This window comes from Engystomops pustulosus, unplaced genomic scaffold, assembly GCF_040894005.1.
Source record: "Engystomops pustulosus unplaced genomic scaffold, aEngPut4.maternal MAT_SCAFFOLD_232, whole genome shotgun sequence".
NCBI classification, from domain to species: Eukaryota; Metazoa; Chordata; class Amphibia; order Anura; family Leptodactylidae; genus Engystomops; species Engystomops pustulosus.
In genome coordinates, this window is record NW_027285111.1 from 127,501 (window position 1) to 141,385 (window position 13,885).

Sequence of the window (13,885 nt, forward strand, 5' to 3'; positions counted from 1 at the left end):
CGTTTAACCCCGTTACGGAAAATAGCGACCAAAGTCGAAAATGGCACTTTTTTGCCATTTTGAAAAATATAAGAAAATCTATAAAAAGTGATCAAAAGGTCGTACAGTCCTAAAAATGATATCATTGAACATATTATTAAATTTCGCAAAAAATGACACCACCCACAGCTCCGTACACCAAAGTATAAAAAAGTTATTAGCGCCAGAAGTTGGCAAAATCAAAAAAAATAATTTTTGTACAGGAGGTTTTAATTTTTGTAAATGTATGAAAACATTATAAATCCTATACAAATTTGGTATCCCCGTAATCGTACCGACCCAAAGAATAAAGTAGACCTGTCATTTGGGGCGCTCAGTGAAAGACGTAATATCCAAGCCCACAAGAAAATGGCACGAATGCGTTTTCATTGCATTTGGAATTTTTTTCCCGCTTCCGAGTACATGGCATGGAATATTAAATACCATCACTATGAAGTGCAATTTGTTACGCAGAAAACAAGCCGTCACACAGCTCTTTACGTGTAAAAATAAAAAAGTTATAGATTTTTGAAGGTGGGGAGTGAAAAATGGACATGAAAAAATAGGAAAGGGCCCGTAACCGGTTAATCCCCTTCCCTCCGGTACTTGAAGAAGATGAAGTCGCCGCTCTGAACGCACTTGGTGCAGGTCAGAGCGGCGACTTCATCTTCTTCGATGGGAGGGACACGGGGAGGCAAGTACCGGGGGGGAGGGGGGGATGGAGTGTCCCTGACTGGGCTCAGTGCGGTAGGAGCTTGGGACCCCTCGGTGCACAGGACGCGTTCATAGAGAGAACACGTCTCCCCGCTCGGGGCTTTCCTTGCGCTGGGAGACGCCATGACATTTGAATCTGAATAATGATATTTTGTAAGCGCATTTTGTGTGGAAAACTTGATGCGGCCCAGCCTTACCCAGAATCTACCTCCAGCGGCCCCCAGGTAAATTGAGTTTGAGACCCCTGCCCTAGAACCTCATTCAGACGGAGCGGCTCGGCTCCTGCCTCATCCTCCTCACAGTCTCTTCCATCCAGAGACTTAGAGACTGACAGAAAGTTTCCAATGTCTTGGCAAAGTCTTAGAAGGAGATGAGAGAAGTCGTCGTGTTTCTGCCGCGCTGAGAGTAAAATATTCATGGAGCCGCATGAATGTTTGATGGGATTATGACAGCCGGGATTTATCTCGCCCATCACTGACACCGAGTGTGAACAGTCACCAGGACGAGCGGCTATTACATTCTATCAATCAGCGTCGTGCTGAGGCATCAATATATAGAGATCCCCCGACACATATCCTGACGTGTCTGACAATTGTGCATCGTGTCCTCCTCCGTTATTCCTCCTGGGAATGTGCTCCACTAGGATGAGCCCGACCCACAGTGTCAGACGCTGGAGGTACCTGCCGAGTACTTCCCATGGACTCACATCTGCTATTCCATCTGTCCATGAGTTTTTCCAAGTTCACAGACATCATCAGACCTGGGAGGCAGCATGGGATTTACAGCAGAATAGAGGGATACAGTAGAAGAAACAATGGGGGGGGGGGGGGAGAACATGGGGCCACATTTATCACTTTTGTGCGCCTAAGTGTAGTAGTTGCGCCTAAATTCGGGCGCACTGTTTTGCCAGAATTATCACAAGCTACAACCATCTGTGATAAGTTAATTTCCTGCCTCTTATTAATCACTTTACTTTAAAACAGTTTAGGCACAATTTTGGCGCAGTTTAGGCGCAATGTTAGATTCAGGCTCTTACATGTGATCCTGCTACAAGCTCCTCTCTGCTTCTCCCACAGCCCAGAATGAAGATAACACTCACAGCAGCACCCAGGTGTGTGACACCCAGCACCCAGTGACCTCCTTAGCAGCACCCAGGTGTGTGACACCCTGCACCCAGTGACCTCCTCAGCAGGGGCTTCTCCTGGAGGGGATCCCCCAGTGCTGGTCTCCTGCTGCACCCCTGTAATTCTGCACAGTATCCCCCTCAGAAACACTGGTGATACTGTGCAGCATTACATGGGGGACACTTGTATGTAGTATCTGCAACATTCTGCAAACTTCTGCAAACTTCTCTTCTCTCTTGCTGTGAGCTCAGCGTTTTGCAGAATATTTAGTAAATAGAAGGTGATGAACTGTAAATAGAGTCTGCAGCTCCTGTCTGCAGTGTATCTAATTGTATCTATTATGTGTTCCAGTGTCTGGTTGAGCTTTGCTGCTAGAAATGAGCTGTTCTGCAAAGGGGCTCAGTGCTTTCTTCTCAGATAACGCCACCTTCGGGCTGGAGTGTTTTTGCGCCCGTTTTTGCGCCTAAATGCAAAAGTCGCATGTGATGAATATCATTAGGCGCAGCAAAACATCTGGAATTGAACGATAGATGAGGGAAAGGTGGTTATTTTTGCTGCGCGGCTAATTTGACGTTTAATCGCAAAAATGGCGCAAAAACTGTGCGCCTAAACGAAAAGGCGCAAAAACAACAGAAAAAACAAGTGATAAATGTGGCCCATTGAGTCTTATTTTAAGATGAGGAGAGTAAGTGCAGAAAGTATAAAATAAGTGCAGAGTGTGATATACCGGGGAGCAAGACATCAGTACTTCCTGAGGCATCATGGGACTGCAACATAAAATAGAAGAAGCAGAAACAAGCAAGGATAGAGGAATCAAGACATCCGATCTTCCTGAGGCATCATGGGACTGCAGCAGAAAATAGAAGAAGAAACAAGCAGGGATACAAGCAGGGGGGGGGGGGGACAAAACTCCTATCACAGTTACTGTTAATAATCCTGCAGGTTTCTGATCCTCAGCTGACAGCTCAGCCTCCCTGACTGTATACATAGAGGAGGGTCTGTCTATGAATGGTCAGGTGATGCTGTGCTGAGGCAGCATGGGATTTACAGCAGTATAGAGGGATACAGCAGAATCCTCAGCTGACAGCTCAGCCTCCCTGACTGTACATATAGAGGGGGGTGGCCCCAACTAACAGAGGAGGGTCTGTCTATGAATGGTCGTGTGATGCTGTGCTGAGGCAGCATGGGATCACTGCAAAACAGGACTGATCTGGAAGCTCTGTGCAGCGCTGCAGAATCTATGTGCACTAAATAAATAAAGGAATTATTATTATTAATTATAATTATTAAAACAGAGGAGAAGACACAAGGAAGCGGAAAGAAGATGGAGTCCTATTTAAGGAAGAGAAGATTGAGTGCAGGATGTAAAGATGCGCTGAGCGTGAGAGGAGACTATAAAGCTTTTCTGTGAAGATGCAATGCCCCAGATTCTGTGGGGTATTACCAGATATTTTGGTCTCTTTGCCCAGGGAGATTTGTCCACTTTTCCACCTCTATCCCGTTGAATCCGCGCTCCACCATTGTGGTCCATGAAGCTGCTGTGTTTGGCTCTGGGATCCGGCGGTGCGCAGTGATGATGTCATCAGGTCTCACGACTTCTGAGCCGCACGCAGCAGCGGGCAGGACACGAGAGCTTCTGCCGGGAAGCAGGAGACGGGAATATTCCCTTTATTTTTTGCCTAAATTTGAAGAAATATGAAAAGGAGCAGATCCTGCGGTGCTTGTAAGTGCCCAAAATAACTGGGAACCACAATGGGGCAGGTATCATATGAGGAACCACAAGAGGTCATTATTCCGTTGGGGTTGGGGGCACAAACGTGTACTTTTAGGGGGTCACTGAGGTGGGAAGTAGTGTACTGTACAGAGGGTGGGGGTAGTGTACTGTACAGAGGGTGGGGGTAGTGTACTGTACAGAGGGTGGGGGGGTAGTGTACTGTACAGAGGGTGGGGGTAGTGTACTGTACAGAGGGTGGGGGGGTAGTGTACTGTACAGAGGGTGGGGGTAGTGTACTGTACAGAGGGTGGGGGTAGTGTACTGTACAGAGGGTGGGGGTAGTGTACTGTACAGAGGGTGGGGGTAGTGTACTGTACAGAGGGTGGGGGGATAGTATAGTGTATCAGCCCTCCATACAGGATCAAAAGGTGTGGGGGCCACTGATATATACCACGTGGACACACATGGCAGTGGGATTCGGGGGCGGAGCTTAATTGTGACTTAACACCTAAAATATTTAGGCGACTTTGTCCCTTTGTTCATGTCCAGAAAGTTGGGAAGTGATAACTTCTCCCAGGGAAGATCTTGTGAGCGTTTCCTTGTCTCTCACCTCCAGGCGCTATTACATGCTGATAATACCGTCCTATGGTGCATCCCGCACACACAAGGAGTCAGCGGAATATCTGACAATTCCTTCACACATGATTCATTGCTGGGAGTTAAGTCCGACCGTCAAAAATACCAACAGCTGCTTCATAAAGTCGACACATCGCCGCGTCTCCGACCGCCGCACGGAACGTTCTATTCTTAGAGGAAACCCACATTCCAGATGAAATACAAGGCCCCAGAGGAAGATCTTTCCAAAATGTTGAATTATTGGCCCTTGTCAGCACCTGGACTCCGGAGATGTCATGGAAAGTTCCTAGAAAACTTCTGTCCATCGAAACTGAACGCTCTCTGCCGCGGACGGGTGATTTACCGCCATCTAGTACTTGTGCGGAGTCTGGGGGGTCGCACTGACGGATGGAGAAGACAAGTAATAGGAACATTTCTGTCTTTCGCTTGTGTTGTTGTTGGGATTTGTTTCTGTTCTCGATAATCCTCCATGGCCACAATGTATCTTCCTGATTGATAGTTTGTTACAATGTATCAGCGCAGCGGAAGTCCAGCAGAAGAGGGAGAACTTTCTTGTCTTCTCAGCTGTGAGGGCAGGGTGGGATACGGAGATGTAAGTTATGAAGGTTCCTATTCAATGACTGCAAACAGAGATCTCAAAAAGAATTGAGTTAGTGAATCTGCAGGATATGAATTTCTCTATATGTTGCTGTACATTATACATCATGGATATAGGGCCGGACCCGCAGCGTTACCATGGAATCTGGAGAACGTGACATCACAGATACATTCTAATGGTGTTCCATTATGTCCATTATCATAGTGGGGGGTCCCTGAGAGCCAGGCCCACAGCACGGGACAGCACCCCCCATACAGGTCACTGCAGGTCACACCGCACATGGGAGACGGGTAGAAGGCAGCAGACCGGCTCATATGGATCACATCACTAAGGTACATGTGCCCATCCAACACACACAGAACTATTCTGTATCCACCCCCCAAAAATGCAGGATGAAGATGTTCTCATCTATATCCACACTAAACACTAAAGAAAAAAACTGATCCTTTTCCACAAATCAAACTCATGTAGTGTAGTACTCGGGCTTAGCAACCTGCAGAACCAATCTCCGAAACTACAGAACCTGCCCAAACCCTGTACTATACACATGAACCAAACCACAAACCTCCAGAAACCAAGGAGAGACCACCCTAAAGACAGCAATCCCATCCAAAGGTCTCCATTTCCAACCCATCCCACCCACAGATCTCTAGTCCCAACAATTGCTGCTGAAGATCTCCATCCAATCTCCAATCATCTCTACTACAGATCTCCATCCAATCTCCAATCATCTCTACAGCAGATCTCCATCACATCTCCAATCATCTCTACTACAGATCTCCATCACATCTCCAATCATCTCTACTACAGATCTCCATCCAATCGCCAATCATCTCTACTGCAGAACTCCATCCCATCTCCAATCATCTCTACTACAGATCTCCATCCAATCTCCAATCATCTCTACAGCAGATCTCCATCACATCTCCAATCATCTCTACTACATTTCTCCATCACATCTCCAATCATCTCTACTACAGATCTCCATCACATCTCCAATCATCTCTACTACAGATCTCCATCCAATCCCCAATCATCTCTACTGCAGATCTCCATCCCATCTCCAATCATCTCTACTACAGATCTCCATCACATCTCCAATCATCTCTACTACAGATGTCCATCCAATCTCCAATCATCTCTACTACAGATCTCCATCACATCTCCAATCATCTCTACTACAGATCTCCATCCAATCCCCAATCATCTCTACTGCAGATCTCCATCCCATCTCCAATCATCTCTACTACAGATCTCCATCCCATCTCCAATCATCTCTACTACAGATCTCCATCCCATCTCCAATCATCTCTACTACAGATCTCCATCACATCTCCAATCATCTCTACTACAGATCTCCATCACATCTCCAATCATCTCTACTACAGATCTCCATCCAATCGCCAATCATCTCTACTACAGATCTCCATCCAATCTCCAATCATCTCTACTACAGATCTCCATCACATCTCCAATCATCTCTACTACAGATCTCCATCACATCTCCAATCATCTCTACTACAGATCTCCATCCAATCGCCAATCATCTCTACTACAGATCTCCATCCAATCTCCAATCATCTCTACTACAGATCTCCATCCAATCTCCAATCATCTCTACTACAGATCTCCATCCCATCTCCAATCATCTCTACTACAGATCTCCATCCCATCTCCAATCATCTCTACTACAGATGTCCATCCAATCGCCAATCATCTCTACTACAGATCTCCATCCAATCTCCAATCATCTCTACTACAGATCTCCATCCAATCTCCAATCATCTCTACTACAGATCTCCATCACATCTCCAATCATCTCTACTACAGATCTCCATCCAATCTCCAATCATCTCTACTACAGATCTCCATCCCATCTCCAGTCATCTCTACTACAGATCTCCATCACATCTCCAATCATCTCTACTACAGATCTCCATCCCATCTCCAATCATCTCTACTACAGATCTCCATCCCATCTCCAATCATCTCTACTACAGATGTCCATCCAATCTCCAATCATCTCTACTACAGATCTCCATCACATCTCCAATCATCTCTACTACAGATCTCCAATCATCTCTACTACAGATCTCCATCACATCTCCAATCATCTCTACTACAGATCTCCATCACATCTCCAATCATCTCTACTACAGATCTCCATCACATCTCCAATCATCTCTACTACAGATCTCCATCCAATCGCCAATCATCTCTACTACAGATCTCCATCCAATCTCCAATCATCTCTACTACAGATCTCCATCACATCTCCAATCATCTCTACTACAGATCTCCATCACATCTCCAATCATCTCTACTACAGATCTCCATCCAATCGCCAATCATCTCTACTACAGATCTCCATCCAATCTCCAATCATCTCTACTACAGATCTCCATCACATCTCCAATCATCTCTACTACAGATCTCCAATCATCTCTACTACAGATCTCCATCACATCTCCAATCATCTCTACTACAGATCTCCATCACATCTCCAATCATCTCTACTACAGATCTCCATCACATCTCCAATCATCTCTACTACAGATCTCCATCCAATCGCCAATCATCTCTACTACAGATCTCCATCCAATCTCCAATCATCTCTACTACAGATCTCCATCACATCTCCAATCATCTCTACTACAGATCTCCATCACATCTCCAATCATCTCTACTACAGATCTCCATCCAATCGCCAATCATCTCTACTACAGATCTCCATCCAATCTCCAATCATCTCTACTACAGATCTCCATCCAATCTCCAATCATCTCTACTACAGATCTCCATCCCATCTCCAATCATCTCTACTACAGATCTCCATCCCATCTCCAATCATCTCTACTACAGATGTCCATCCAATCGCCAATCATCTCTACTACAGATCTCCATCCAATCTCCAATCATCTCTACTACAGATCTCCATCCAATCTCCAATCATCTCTACTACAGATCTCCATCACATCTCCAATCATCTCTACTACAGATCTCCATCACATCTCCAATCATCTCTACTACAGATCTCCATCCAATCGCCAATCATCTCTACTACAGATCTCCATCCAATCTCCAATCATCTCTACTACAGATCTCCATCACATCTCCAATCATCTCTACTACAGATCTCCAATCATCTCTACTACAGATCTCCATCACATCTCCAATCATCTCTACTACAGATCTCCATCACATCTCCAATCATCTCTACTACAGATCTCCATCACATCTCCAATCATCTCTACTACAGATCTCCATCCAATCGCCAATCATCTCTACTACAGATCTCCATCCAATCTCCAATCATCTCTACTACAGATCTCCATCACATCTCCAATCATCTCTACTACAGATCTCCATCACATCTCCAATCATCTCTACTACAGATCTCCATCCAATCGCCAATCATCTCTACTACAGATCTCCATCCAATCTCCAATCATCTCTACTACAGATCTCCATCCAATCTCCAATCATCTCTACTACAGATCTCCATCCCATCTCCAATCATCTCTACTACAGATCTCCATCCCATCTCCAATCATCTCTACTACAGATGTCCATCCAATCGCCAATCATCTCTACTACAGATCTCCATCCAATCTCCAATCATCTCTACTACAGATCTCCATCCAATCTCCAATCATCTCTACTACAGATCTCCATCACATCTCCAATCATCTCTACTACAGATCTCCATCCAATCTCCAATCATCTCTACTACAGATCTCCATCCCATCTCCAGTCATCTCTACTACAGATCTCCATCACATCTCCAATCATCTCTACTACAGATCTCCATCCCATCTCCAATCATCTCTACTACAGATCTCCATCCCATCTCCAATCATCTCTACTACAGATGTCCATCCAATCTCCAATCATCTCTACTACAGATCTCCAATCATCTCTACTACAGATCTCCATCACATCTCCAATCATCTCTACTACAGATCTCCATCACATCTCCAATCATCTCTACTACTGATCTCCATCACATCTCCAATCATCTCTACTACAGATCTCCATCACATCTCCAATCATCTCTACTACAGATCTCCATCACATCTCCAATCATCTCTACTACAGATCTCCATCACATCTCCAATCATCTCTACTACAGATCTCCATCACATCTCCAATCATCTCTACTACAGATCTCCATCCAATCGCCAATCATCTCTACTACAGATCTCCATCCAATCTCCAATCATCTCTACTACAGATCTCCATCACATCTCCAATCATCTCTACTACAGATCTGCATCACATCTCCAATCATCTCTACTACAGATCTCCATCACATCTCCAATCATCTCTACTACAGATCTCCATCACATCTCCAATCATCTCTACTACAGATCTCCATCCAATCTCCAATCATCTCTACTACAGATCTCCATCCAATCTCCAATCATCACTACTACAGATCTCCATCCCATCTCCAATCATCTCTACTACAGATCTCCATCCCATCTCCAATCATCTCTACTACAGATCTCCATCCCATCTCCAATCATCTCTACTACAGATCTCCATCCCATCTCCAATCATCTCTACTACAGATCTCCATCCAATCTTCAATCATCTCTACTACAGATCTCCATCACATCTCCAATCATCTCTACTACAGATCTCCAATCATCTCTACTACAGATCTCCATCACATCTCCAATCATCTCTACTACAGATCTCCATCTCATCTCCAATCATCTCTACTACAGATCTCCATCACATCTCCAATCATCTCTACTACAGATCTCCATCCAATCTCCAATCATCTCTACTACAGATCTCCATCCAATCTCCAATCATCTCTACTACAGATCTCCATCCCATCTCCAATCATCTCTACTACAGATCTCCATCACATCTCCAATCATCTCTACTACAGATCTCCATCACATCTCCAATCATCTCTACTACAGATCTCCATCCAATCTCCAATCATCTCTACTACAGATCTCCATCCAATCTCCAATCATCACTACTACAGATCTCCATCCCATCTCCAATCATCTCTACTACAGATCTCCATCCCATCTCCAATCATCTCTACTACAGATCTCCAATCATCTCTACTACAGATCTCCATCCCATCTCCAATCATCTCTACTACAGATCTCCATCCCATCTCCAATCATCTCTACTACAGATCTCCATCCAATCTTCAATCATCTCTACTACGGATCTCCATCACATCTCCAATCATCTCTACTACAGATCTCCAATCATCTCTACTACAGATCTCCATCACATCTCCAATCATCTCTACTACAGATCTCCATCTCATCTCCAATAATTCCATCCCTAGGGGAATCTGCTTCCTGCTGCTGTCTGGGGTCCATCTGCTCTCCGGGACCCCATGCAGTCATGTAGGATGCATTGTGGGTAAATCCCCTTCTGACAACCTACGGTAGATCTCCATCACTGTTTTCTACCATCAGGAGGTCTCCATCTCCAACTCTTCCCTACCACTGGCCTCTAACCCTCAACATCCCAACTGGAGGACTCTATCACTGGCACATCCCAAGGTCATCCCTACTGAGGGCTTCTGTGACAGGACGACCACCACATTGACCAGATGTCCGGGGCGGGGAAGAGCCTCCTCAGATGTTTCCTAGTGCAGCCTTGTATCTATCAGTAGAAATCATTTTGCCACTTACACTTGACCCTGAGTGATGTCCGATGACCTTCAGGTAACGGAGGTCGATGGAGACAACAGTCAGTAGGAGACACATCTTCACGGCCGGGTCCCGCCTGCACCCGAACATAAACTTCCGATAACTGTTTACAGAATTGGGAGGGATGCACTCGAGCGCCCACTCCGATGTATTTACATTCCTCCCCCCGGACCCCCAGTAGTGACTCCCGTCTAGAGTCGCCAAGTGTCTATGTATTTGGATGATCTTTATAAACTGTTACAAGGGTCTGTGGGCCCCGGGAGCAGTGCATGATGGGGGTCCGCAGCGGCTGCTTTATGTGAAGATGTGATGATAATGAGTGTGTATACAGCGCAGGGAATTTTCCACGGCTTTATTAGTGTAAGGAGATGTCTGTGTTTATAAGGCTCAAGTACATGATCTGCAGCCATCATCCTGTGTACTGCAGCCCCCAAACAACCTCAAGTGTCCCCCCAGCCCAATACACTCCTCACCGGAACCAAGATTTACTCCAAAGAAGCAGCACATCCTGTTATGTCCTAAGAACTGACATTCAGGGACTCTTAGGACTTGGGTCTCTTAACCCCTGCATCTCGCCCATTGCCAAACATGTAAAGAACAGGATGACCCCCGACTGCAGACAAAGATGGGGACCCCCCCTCCCCCCGTCACTCCACTGCTACAATACGTGCGCTACAATACTGCAGCATGAACAAAGGGCCACAATATGAGGAGTATGGAGGACACGGAACACAATATGAGGAAGATGGAGGACAGGGGCCACAATATTAGGAGGAAAGGGGCCACAATATTAGGAGGACAGGGGCCACAATGAGAGCCGGGAGAGCACCTGCTCGTGTGCATGAGACCTTCATCAGATAAATCTGCAGAATAATGGGTCAGATCTGAGTCTATTGGATTCCTTACACTTTCCGTGTAATTTTGGGCTTTCTATTAGCGTTGATGTTGTTTCTGTCACTTTGGGGGATGTGACCTTTTATTCTCAGGGATTTATTGCTCCGCTCCGCGTTTTACTGTGTAATTTCAGGTCCATTAGCGGCGCCGTGTAGTAATGACTTAGTAAGGAGGAGAGATCAATAGCTGCCTACAGAATCCATACATAAGAGCCACTCCGAGGTCCTGCCATGTGTGACCCGTGTGCCGCCATGTGTGACCCGTGTGTCGCCATCTGTGACCCGTGTGCCGCCATCTGTGACCCATGTGCTGCCATGTATGACTTGTTTGTCTCCATGTATGACTCAAGTGCCACCATGAATGACCGATGTGCCGCCATGTATGACCCGTGTGCCGCCATCTGTGACCTGTGTGCCGCCATGTATGCTCCATGTGCCACCATGTATGACTTGTTTGTCACCATGTGTGACCCGTGTGCCGCCATGTATGACTCCTGTGCCGCCATGTGTGACCCATGTGCCGCCATGTGTGACCCGTGTGTCGCCATCTGTGACCCGTGTGCCGCCATGTATGACTCCTGTGCCGCCATGTGTGACCCATGTGCCGCCATGTGTGACCCGTGTGTCGCCATCTGTGACCCGTGTGCCGCCATGTATGACCCGTGTGCCGCCATCTGTGACCCGTGTGCCGCCATGTATGACCCGTGTGCCGCCATGTATGACTTGTTTGTCACCATGTATGACTCCTGTGCCGCCATGTGTGACCCATGTGCCGCCATGTGTGACCCGTGTGTCGCCATCTGTGACCCGTGTGCCGCCATCTGTGACCCGTGTGCCGCCATGTATGACCCGTGTGCCGCCATCTGTGACCCGTGTGCCGCCATGTATGACCCGTGTGCCGCCATGTATGACTTGTTTGTCACCATGTATGACTTGTTTGTCACCATGTATGACTCCTGTGCCGCCATGTATGCTCCATGTGCCACCATGTATGACCCGTGTGCCGCCATGTATGACCCATGTGCCGCCTTATGTGGCCAAGTATGATATGGGCTCCTCTCTATAGTACCTTTGAGACCACAGAGCACAGCAGTGTGAGGTCTAATTACACATTTCTCCAGGGACAATATATAACACTGGCTGCAGAGAGCACAGAGCACAGCAGTGTGAGGTCTGATCACACATCTCTCCAGGGACAATATATAACACTGGCTGCAGAGAGCACAGAGCACAGCAGTGTGAGGTCTGATTACACATCTCTCCAGGGACAGTACATAAAACTGGCTGCAGAGAGCACAGCAGTGTGAGGTCTGATCACACATCTCTCCAGGGACAATACATAACACTGTCTGCAGAGAGCACAGAGCACAGCAGTGTGAGGTCTGATTACACATCTCTCCAGGGACAATACATAACACTGTCTGCAGAGAGCACAGAGCACAGCAGTGTGAGGTCTGATTACACATCTCTCCAGGGACAGTACATAACACTGGCTGCAGAGATCACAGAACACAGCAGTGTGAGGTCTGATTACACATCTCTCCAGGGACAATACATAACACTGTCTGCAGAGAGCACAGAGCACAGCAGTGTGAGGTCTGATTACACATCTCTCCAGGGACAATACATAACACTGGCTGCAGAGATCACAGAGCACAGCAGTGTGAGGTCGATTACACATCTCTCCAGGGACATCAGCTGCAGTCTGTCTGGTCTCACCTGCTGACAGGTTCCCTTTACTATCTGCTTTGCTTCTAGTCTGCAGTTATGGTGGGCTGATACGTGGTCACCATGCTGTTTGGGGACAATGTGTGAGCCCCCGGATGTAGGACTGTTACATTATACATTGTATATATAGTGATAATCCGGGATTCCGTGTCCCGGCAGGTGTGAGGGGTCAGCGCTCGGATCGGGTCTCAGTTATTTCTCGCTCTTCTCCGGTCTCCAGGCTCTGAAGGTCAGCGCTATTTTCTCCTTTGTCTTGAGTTACAGGACGACAACGTGCGAGCGCGGCCCCCCGCATGCTACACCCGCCGTCACCCGAGGGGTCCCACATCTGGAGCCATAGCTACATATTAGGCCTCAGAGGTTTGTTACAGAACATCGGTGAACAAGCAGCAGCCCGGGAGCACAGCATGAGTAAAGCTGAGGCACAGAGCACAGCAGGGTGAGGAGCTCTGAACATCTCCTGGAATATTAGGAAAATACTTGGAAGTTTGTGGTTGTAACTTTTAAGAATCTCTCGGGGTGTGAAGAATTATACAACCCCCGGTATATATATATACACATGTACATAACTGCCGTATACACTGCCCCCTGCACATACAGCAGTGGAGTACACAACATAGGATCGGGGGTCTTAGAGGAAATCTCCAGGGGGCGCTAGGTGCGGAGGGGCCGGGGGTCTTCAGGGCTGGGGGTTTGGTGCAGTGTAATAATAGATGTAGTAGTGGGGGCCGGGGGTCTTCAGGACTGGGGGTTTGGTGCAGTGTAAT